Source organism: Lipotes vexillifer, unplaced genomic scaffold (assembly GCF_000442215.2).
Source record: "Lipotes vexillifer unplaced genomic scaffold, Lipotes_vexillifer_v1.1 scaffold134, whole genome shotgun sequence".
In the NCBI taxonomy this organism is placed as follows: domain Eukaryota; kingdom Metazoa; phylum Chordata; class Mammalia; order Artiodactyla; family Lipotidae; genus Lipotes; species Lipotes vexillifer.
Window position 1 is genome coordinate 3,445,814 of NW_006787464.1, and position 10,357 is coordinate 3,456,170.

A 10,357-nucleotide genomic window follows, 5' to 3' on the forward strand; every position below is an offset into this window, starting at 1 on the left:
AAAAAAAAAAAAAAAAAAAAAAAAAGAAGTACCTGGGGCAGAAGTACTTTATGAGGCAGGAAATGACACTGCTGAGGTCAGCAGAGGTCAGATGGTATGCCCTGCTAAGCACCCTGGACTTTGCCCCGTAATTAGCAAGTGGCCAGAGAAGGCCTCTCAGCACTGATGCAACCTGATTGGGTTCATTTGCAAAAAGATACTTCTGGCCCTCCTATTGGGAGCAGATGGAGGATGAGAGGAAGAGCATGGCAACAGTAGCAATTATACGGGACCTGAGAGGCTCAGGTCTTGAACTTGGCCTTTCCAGTGGGGATGTCTGAGAAAGGTAGATCTGAGAGATGCGTAGGAGGCACAGCTGGCCAGAGTTAACACTTCGGGTGCACAAGGAGCCTGTAAGGAAAGAGGAGTGGACCAAAGGCTCAACCAAGTGTGTGGGGTTCAAGAGAACACATCACTGTTGTGCTTGGGCCTACCAGACCCATTGAAAGCCATGCTTGATATAATTATTTTGCATCATTTATATCAGGGACACCCCCAATCCTTGTACAAACTGTAAGAAATGAAATCCTTGTGCAGATTTCCATTTCTGCAACTCCCACAAGCAAAGAGGCACGTGAAGAGTCTATTTATTTGTTTCTTGATCTCCTTCCAAAGAACCATGGCTTTTTTGGGTCACTCAAGTTTTTCCCATGAAATAGTAAAGGAGATGATCCTTAAACCCTTCTGGGGCTTCCTTGGTGGCGCAGTGGTTGAGAGTCCGCCTGCCGATGCAGGAGACACGGGTTCATGCCCCGGTCTGGGAAGATCCCACATGCCGCGGAGCGGCTGGGCCCGTGAGCCGTGGCCGCTGAGCCTGTGCGTCCAGAGCCCGTGCTCCGCAACGGGAGAGGCCACAGCAGTGAGAGGCCCGCGTACAGCAAAAAAAAAAAAAAAAAAAAAACCCTTCTGATGTGATTTCTCAACTGCCAAACTGTTCCCCAAATCTTCCTGAGTTCTCTTTGGTTTTCTGGCACTATTTGAATGTGATCTCCAATACAATAAGGATAAAATTAAATAACATATTAGTATTTGGAAATAGAAGGTCAATGTAAACACAACAATATGAGTTTCATTTACGTGAAGACAGTAAAACACCCAGATCCTGGGACGATGGCGATGCTTCACAGAACTAATGTGTTCACACTATTTCTCCTTAATCCTCTGAGCCTCTTTTCTTTTATTCAGTTTTTCAGCCCATTTGTGGAAATTCTCCTAATCATGTTAACTTCCCTTTCACCTCTTTGCTGATAAAACTTAGCGAACCGTAATATCAGCAGACACAAACTGAAATAGTCAAAGCATGGACCTGCTCACAAGTCATAATCATCTTTGTTAAATAACAATTTTTTAAAACGGGAACATTGTAGGTTGTACTTGGGTTTACTCTCTAGTTCCAGGACTGTCACTTAAAATTTTTCTTTAATGATCTAAGTGCCGCTAGAGAGGACAGCAGTCATCTGACAATATGCCAACAACTGGGGAGCTTGGTGTAGCTGGAAAGGTCATGGGCTTTCATGGGACAAGGGTTGGTACAGGTGTGATCTTAGACAGGTTATTTAATCTCCCTGACCCTGGGTGTTACCTGGGGTGTAAAGTGGAGTTTATATTTGCATTGCAAGGTTAATAGAGGACTGAGTGATCTCATGGAGGTATAAATCGGTTGTCCCAAAGCAGACCTTCAATAAAGTGAGGTTCCTGAGTGGCCTGTATGTGTGTTTGGTAAGGGAAATTAAGTGATATTTAATATCTCTTTATTCTCTACCCAATTTTATTTATTTTTGTTTAAATTTATTTATTTATTTTTGGCTGTGCCCCATGGCTTGTGGGATCTCAGTTCCCCGACCAGGGATTAATCCTGGGTCACGGCAGTAAAAGCCCGGAATCCTAACCACTAGGCCACCAGGGAACTCCCTCTCTACCCAATTTTAATTGATTGGTTCTGAGGATACCTGAGTAGGTTTTTTTCCTTTGGGTGTAACCAAGTGGGAAGATCCTTACAGATCCCAGCTTCAGAACACCAACCAGTCACCAAGGCTGGAATACACTGCCAGGGTGGAACCTGAGACAACCCACCAGCAGCACTGGGAAACTCAGAATCTTTATCCTCCAAACAGCTGGGAGCTCTTCTTTTTCCTTACCAGGAACTGCTTTTTAGCCTTCACATTCACTGTTCATTAATTTCCCCAGAAGTTTCCTCCCACCTCCCTGACCTCTCTACTGCATCAGATCCCCTGCTATAACCTCGCCTAGCAACCTGTAAATGGTTCTTTGTAGAACTTAGCACAATTATAATTGAGCAATTAATAAGTTGTTTCAGGTGCATTTCCTTCAACAGCACGTGGATTCCACTGGAACTCTGTCTTGTTCATCACTTGTGGGCCCGCTCCCAGTGCACCCTCTTGCACATAGTAGGTGCTTAACAACCACGTATGACTAAATGAATGAGTGGGTGTTGGGTCCTTGTTAACTGATAAACACAAATAGTATTCATAGTTATACGTGATATGGGTTAGTTTGCTTGATTCGTATGTGTACACTTTGAACAGAGGACTAGGCTTCATACCTAAGGACGTTTGTGAGCGGCAGCCAGTACAGTGCACTTATTGAATTGCTTTTCTCATGGTGGGGATGTATTTGTGCAGTTCCGGCCATACTCTCCCCCTTAATAACTGTAGTGTCCAGCGGCTTACACTTAACAAGTTGGTGAGACAAATGACTATCTCACAAATCTGGCATGTCCTCATGCAATGGGCAAGTGACGAGGGGAATAGAAATGAGAGAAAGACCTTCCAAATCCACTGTGGTGGCACCTTTAAGCCTGCCTATTAAAATTGAGTACACCAGAGAGTGACTTCCTGATGGCTCCTAGCAATGGAGCCAATGAGTTGGTGGTGGAGGAAAGTAATCAACAGTGAGAAATTGCCAGGTAGAAGACACTGAATCCACTGACATTGATATTATCCCCCAATTAGAGTTGAAGAGACTGAGGTTCAGAGATCTTAAGTAAACTTTCCAAAGACACAGAGCTAGGATCTAAAATAAAGACAACTGATAGACAGGGAGTGCAAAGAAAATACTGGAAAAGGACAAGGAAGAAAATAATAGGGGAAACAGAGAGAAATAGGATGGGCTCAGCCTACAGAGGCTAAGGGCAGCCTCGTTTTCCTAAGGAATTACAATTGCAACAACTGACACTGTGACCCGTCCGATCTCCCTATTATCCACCCCACTACTCTCATAAGGCAAAAACTCAAGGTATGTGGGGTTTAAGACGTGGTACAAAGGAGCCCACCTTAGAGCCACAATTATCAGAAATCACCTTAGCAGGGATGAATTATCAGATACCTGAAAAGGATATGAGGATTGGTAAAAGAAAAGGAGGAATGTGGACAAGATCAAGAAAAGGTACCCAAGAGAACAGGTTGTGGGCATCAAAATCCTTCCACCATCACCATTTTGCCCTGCACCAGCCATTCCAGATCACTACTTGTGCACCTCAGGTCTACAGTGGACACATTTGAGCTCTGCTCAACAGAGGTCTGACCCTCACCATGGTATCTTTTGCATAATGATCCGAGAGAAAAAAAGTAAATGGTTCCACCATCAACCAAGATGGTGCTCATACCAGGACCTGGAGTCACTCTTGACACCTCTACTCACTTGTTCATCACAGCCAATCGCTTGTTAAGGCTCAGTTTTGCCTCTGAATAGGCCTTCACTCCATTTCTTTTCACTTCCTCTACTGCCGCCCTCCCCAAGGCCCTCAACTCCCTCTTACAACATTATAACAGCCTCTTGATTGTCTACTGTTGCCTCTGTCCAAGCTATCCTCTCTCTGTTCAAGATCCAGAGTAATATATTTTTTAAAGATTTAATTTAATTTTTTATTTGTGGCTGCATTGGGTCTTTGTTGCTGCGCATGGGCTTTCTTTAGTTGCGGTGAGCGGGGGCTACTCTCTTCGTTGCAGTGCACAGGCTTCTCCTTGCGGTGGCTTCTCTTGTTGCGGAGCACAGGCTCTAGGCGTGTAGGCTTCAGTTGTTGTGGCACGTGGGCTCAGTAGTTGTGTCTCATGGGCTCTAGAGCTCAGGCTCAGTAGTTGTGGCGCACGGGCTTAGTTCCTCCATGGCGTGTGGGATCTTCCCAGATCAGGCATCACACCCGTGTCCCCTGCACTGGCAGGCGGATTCTCATCCACCGCGCCAGCAAGGAAGTCCCCAGAATAATATTTTAAAACACAAAATCGATCAGGTCCATCCCCTGATTAAAATCCTTCAATGGCTCCCTGTTGTTCCTGGGATAAAATCCCCAATCCATCTGACAACCAGCAAGGTCCTATCTGTATCATCTGGTCCTTTGCTAACTCTGCAGCCCCACCTCCTGCCTCCTCACCCCTCACTGTACTGGCCTTCTCTCAGTCTCCAGGCTTACCAAGCTCCTTTTTTTCGAATCCCTCACTTGTGCCATTTTCTCTGCCTCTAGAGCTCTGTTAGTATCAGTCTTCCTGACAAGACACATTGTAAGCTCTGTGAAGTTAGGGACCATCTCTACCATTTTTAAGGGCCATTGTCTACCGTTCTATCTCCAGAGCTTAGCACAATCCATGACACATAGCAAGAGGTCAATAAATATTTGTTGGAAGAGTAAGTAAATATTTGTTGACTAACTGAATAATAGTATCCACTTATTCAGCTCACAGATATTTCTTGAGTCAGTAGCTCTGCCAGGTAATGTGTAAGGCAATGAGGATACACGAAACAAAATAAATATAGTCCCTGACCTCTTAGAGCTTATAGTCCAGTAGACTTTCTCCCTTTGTCTACTTGAATGAAATAATGGATCTAAGATCTTATAAAATCTTATACAATCTTGCTCTTCTCTGAGTTTTCTTGAGCTACATGATTTCACTCTTAAATTCTCTCTCCTAAGCTCTCGCTCTATTATTTTTCTTATCTCCTCACTGACAAGGTAGGGGACAGTGTCAACTTTTCTTGGGGTCCTATCTCAGTTTATACAGAAGTTTCTGTAAAAAACAGAAACAAAAATAATTATGCTGTTTTTTTAATTTAAAAGTGACATGTACATCTATGATGATAGAAATCAGAACAGTGGTTGCTTATGGGATGCGGAGATTGACTGGAAGGGGGTTAGAAGGGAGCTTTCTGGGGCAATGGAAATGTTACATATCTTGACTGGGGTTATATCTTGATTGGACTTTATATGTTTCTTGGGCTGTATGAGTGTGTACGTTTGCCAAAACTCATCAAGTTGTATGATCTGTGTCTTTCACTGAAGGTAAATTTTACTTCTATTAAAAATACCTTGGGCTTCCCTGGTGGCGCAGTGCTTGAGAGTCCGCCTGCCGATGCAGGAGACGCGGGTTCGTGCCCCGTTTCGGGAAGATCCCACATGCCGCGGAGCGGCTGGGCCCGTGAGCCATGGCCACTGAGCCTGCGCGTCCGGAGCCTGTGCTCCGCAAATGGGAGAGGCCACGACAGTGAGAGGCCCGCATAACGCAAGAAAAAAAAAAAAAAAAAAAAAAAATACCTTAAAAAAGTAACACATGCTTATTATATGAAACATTATCATATAAGAGTAAGCAAAAATAAGAAAATCAAAATGACCTGTAATCATATCACTCAAAGAGGAACAGTGTTTACATTGTGATATATGTCCTTCCAAATTATTTCATTTTTCACACATCAACACACAAGATGGATTCATACAGAATGTAGTATCTCCTAATTTGTTTTCTTTTTAATGAACAGTATACTGAGAACAAACATAAAAGATTCTTTATATTTACTTCTTACAGGATTAATTTGCTAAACTAAGTAAAAATCAGGGTCCTAAATTTGTTTTCAAAACTTTTAAAGCCTGTGATACTCCATCATCATCACCAACAACAACACTTACTGAATGTGAAAGGCCATCCCTAAAGAGGTTTCTTGACCAAGAATGTTCTTCAGGCTGTGGTGCTAAGATTGCTAAATCTTAGCTGCTAGACGATCACTAACAGTAAATCTTTAAGCTGGTTCCAAATTTATGATCAGCTTTAACTAAGAACAGTCTAGTAACTAAGTCCATTAAACATCACCTCAGGATCCATTCTTCTGTCCTCCTCAGATTGTTAAGCTGTTACAAGATCCAATTTATGGCATGTTACTCTTATATCTATTGTTTACTTTGTGTAGATTCTAATCCAACACAGGGACCCATATAATTGTATGGCTAGACTGTTGTGATCTACAGCTCCATAAAATTTACCACAGCATGAGATCATACACACAAACCTCACATTTATATCAGAAATTCAAACCATATCAAACTTAAGACATAATATCTGAAGTCAACAAAGCCACAGCCCACCTCTAACACTTCCTAAAAAATCTATTGCTAAATCTTGTTCACCAAGAAGACATCTGGGTAAATATTCTGGTGTGTCCTTTGTTAGTTTCCTGATGGTGGTGCATAGTAGACAGAAGGAGAATTATTTGGAACTACCCAGAAAATTAGAAAAGTAAGGACTAGAAGCAAAGATCTGTGAGAAAGAGAAATGTCGTTAGCGTTACACTTTTGGCAAGCGATAAAAGGCAGCTTTAGTGACAGCAGCCAGATGGAGATCAAATGACAACTGTGAGTTCATAATGGTCTCCAGCGTCCTGGCAAGCACAGGGGCAGTAGGGGAAGTGGGAGGGATCAGCTTTACTGGTACTACAGGTCAATCTGGTGCATATCAGCGTTATCTGACGTCAACTAAAACCAGTTCTGAGGCACTACATCAGGACCAACTGCTAGATACTGAAAGCACCCTGGCCTGCCTCTGTGTGCTCCCCGAGCTCCCGCTCATAACATTTACAGGACGCTACCAGTTAATTTATGTTCCCTGCAGCAGGAAGGACCCAGATGTTGGGGCTGCACTTGCTGATTTGAAAGGAGTTCACAAATACAGGAAGCTCTCAGAGGATAAAAGAAACATTAAAAGTATTCTATAGTTTGAGGGACACATTGTTCTGTATTAAAACACACACATGCGCGCACACACAGACACACACACACACACACACACACACACACACACACACACACACGAGGAGGGTTTTGAACAACATCAAGCCCTGTTCCTTAGAACGCAGAAATACATCACTCAGGCTATCAAAACTGCATGAAGATCTAAAGTGCACAAACGGGGAAAATTGGCTTCCTCTGTAGTTAGAGAGGAACACGTATGTTGGATTCATCTGTGACTGTATTACAATAAAATTCAGTGAAATTTTTCGCAGCATTAGTTGAGGACCGGGAAGCCCAGTACTTTTACCATCAGCAAGGATGCCCCAAAATTTAGAGAAAATGAAACTACAACATTTTACTTTGATGAAGGAATTGGAAAAAGGGGGGCAAATAATTAACACTTATGGTATTCTCTGTGCTGGACACTGTAAGTGCTGTGTCTATATCATCTCACTTAATCATCATAATAAACTCAGGAGATAGGTACTATGATTACTCAGGAAAGAGACAAAACAGGTTAGGTGATTTGCCCAAGCCTGACTCAAGAGTCTGCATTCTGAATATCATGCTCTGATGCTGACAGCTGTTCTAGAGGAAGATGATCCGCTGCTAAGGAGGTGAGATCTGGAGTCTCGCAGAGGTGCATTTGCATCCTGACTCTGCCCCTTAGCTGTGGGTCCTCTGAGCTAGTAATGGCTTAACCCTCCTCCAATAGGCCACAGCTTCTTCAGAAATAACATAAAGATGACAGCATCCACCTCAAAGCTGGTCGTGAGAGTCAAGTGATATCATATAAATAAAAAGTGCCAAGCATATGACAAGCATTTAACGAAGCAGCTCTTTTTATTAATAAATCGCAAGTCTAGTTAGAAATCTTCTGAAACATCCCTGGAAGCCAACTTGCTGTCACATACAGAGTTTAGGAGAAATTCTAAAGCATTGCACATGGGTTGAAATCCTGACATCTCAGATTGTTGGAAATTCTTGCTAATAAGTGTTTTAGGTTAAGAGGAAGTTCTTTTTCTCAATAAACACTCAGAAAAGAGTAAAGGGATATTTATCCATGTCATGGATGACAAGAAGGCATTTGAGAAAAAGTGAATTGCAGAGTACTGCCAAAGGCCTGCGTTTAAGAGCTCCCACAGCTAGACCCAAAGACTTTAGGATTTACATTGTGGTTGTATTTAGGGCGAGTATAGCTTCCGGATCACAGATGGACCTGTTTTGATAGTTTATGTAAAAGATATAAACCCAAACTTATAAAATGGAGTAGAGGGTCCAGTTGCTAGGGATAATGAGAGACACGCCAAATTAACCAAACTTAATTCAGATGGTCGTTAAACAATGACCCCACCTGGTTTTCAGTCGTTTTACCATCTGCTGTAGCTGTTTCTTCTCAGATGGGAGAGTTCCCACTAGCTCCCAGGTGTGACCTGTTTATTAAGACACAGTGCCAAATCATACTCCATTTGGTTAGTTAGCATTTGGTAACTGGGCAATATATTAAGGTTAATAAGGCAAGCTGTAACATAATCTCTACTAACCTATTGAAATGAATTGAGATTTTAAAAAATTGACATCACAGCAGAGGGATATGAATGTGTTTTCAATTCTTTAGACAGACTATCCGGTGACTAAGCTTTTAAGGCCCAGAAAAATAACGTGTTTTTGTGTGGTAAAATAAGATATTAAACGTTTTTTGGTGGCTGCTGAAAATTATAGAATGATTATTAGAATAACAAAATTATTAAGCAAAAAATGTCAGAGTTGGAAAGGTCTTATAGAACAAAGTTTTCAGTTTCCAGTCGTGACCAAAGTGTGTCTCCAAGACTGAGTTGAGCTGGGGTGTTGGGGCCTTGGTAAGAGGAGGCCTAAACCTGCAGACCTCTGCCCCTCAGCCCCACCCCCATCTGGCCATGTCAGCCAGAACACTTCTGCTTTTATTTATCTATGTGTGGGATTATACCTACTACTTTGTGGAAAATGGAGTTCTCTTCCAAAAAAAATATTTGATAAATGAGGAAACTGAGGTACAAAAAGGGTAAACAACCTGCCTAAGATCATGCATCATTCAATCCACATTCTTAGAAGGACATCAGGTTAGATTTATCATGCTGGCTATGCATGCAAAGTAGCCACATAGATCTTAATTTTATAGCATCACTTCAAAACATCCCTAAGATACAGACATAAAATATAAACAATCAAATGAATCTATAGACAGGACTTAAATTTGATGGTGACACTTCCCTAAAATAGGGAGGACGGCTTGCCAAGGGTGATATTCCAGCTGAGAAGGCAAAATCCCTGACACATTTCTGCTTAGTGGCCAGTGATACTAATAGGGCCTCCCCCTCCTCTATCTTAAAGGGGATGAGCTACAACATATGGCAAAAATCCTTATAGGTCAACAACAGAATGTTAAACACAATCCATCACTTTGCCACAAACTGATATGGTCTATGAAGCACAAGAGTAAAGTGTTCACAATGGACAGTCAGATAACAGTGTGCTTACTGCATTCTTTGGTTACTAAAAATGAGGCTACTTTGGACCTTTAGAATATAAAGTCAAACAGTAGCCAGACAGAGTACTGTTAGACATCCTCCAGACCAGCCAACAGAAATAGGTGTTTCAAAAGACTGTGTCCCATACCCTCTTCAAAAGATCACAGCCTTAGAGGGTTTAATCATAAATTATCCTTTTTTAATATTTAATATCTTCCAGACCTGGAGACTGACATTTCATTGCCAAAGTAAAGGAGGACCAAAGCAAAATATAAGAATGCATATTATTCACAGAATAGATCTTGCAAGCAATTTCAGAGTATAAGCTCTCCTGGCAGAAATTTCCAGTGAACAGAGATTAAATGCTTATAAGCACTAAAGCCAGAGAAAGAGGTAAAAGTTCAAATACTAGTAAAGAAGGCTTTTATTTTCCTTTGTGCCTTATTTCTTTTGTTTGCAGTATCCTAAATATTACTCAATGTTTTCAATTTCATCTCCATTTGTGTTTCTTATATGTTGCTTCTATAACAAAACACCCCATCTCTGCTCTTTTAAATCTCCCACTTCAAAACTCACCTTCATAAAAACCTTTCAAGGTTGTTTCCCTCATCATTATAATCTTTTTATGCTACATCCAAAGAACAAGACTTGAAGCTTGGCAGTTAAGCACCTTTTCATCTGTTGGGTTTTATAGGTGTATACAGTACAGACTGGTAGAGGTCACAAATCCATAGTTACACAATGGGCCATTTTATAGCTCCTGAAAATAATATATAAAAAGTCATTGGGGGGCTTCCTGCTG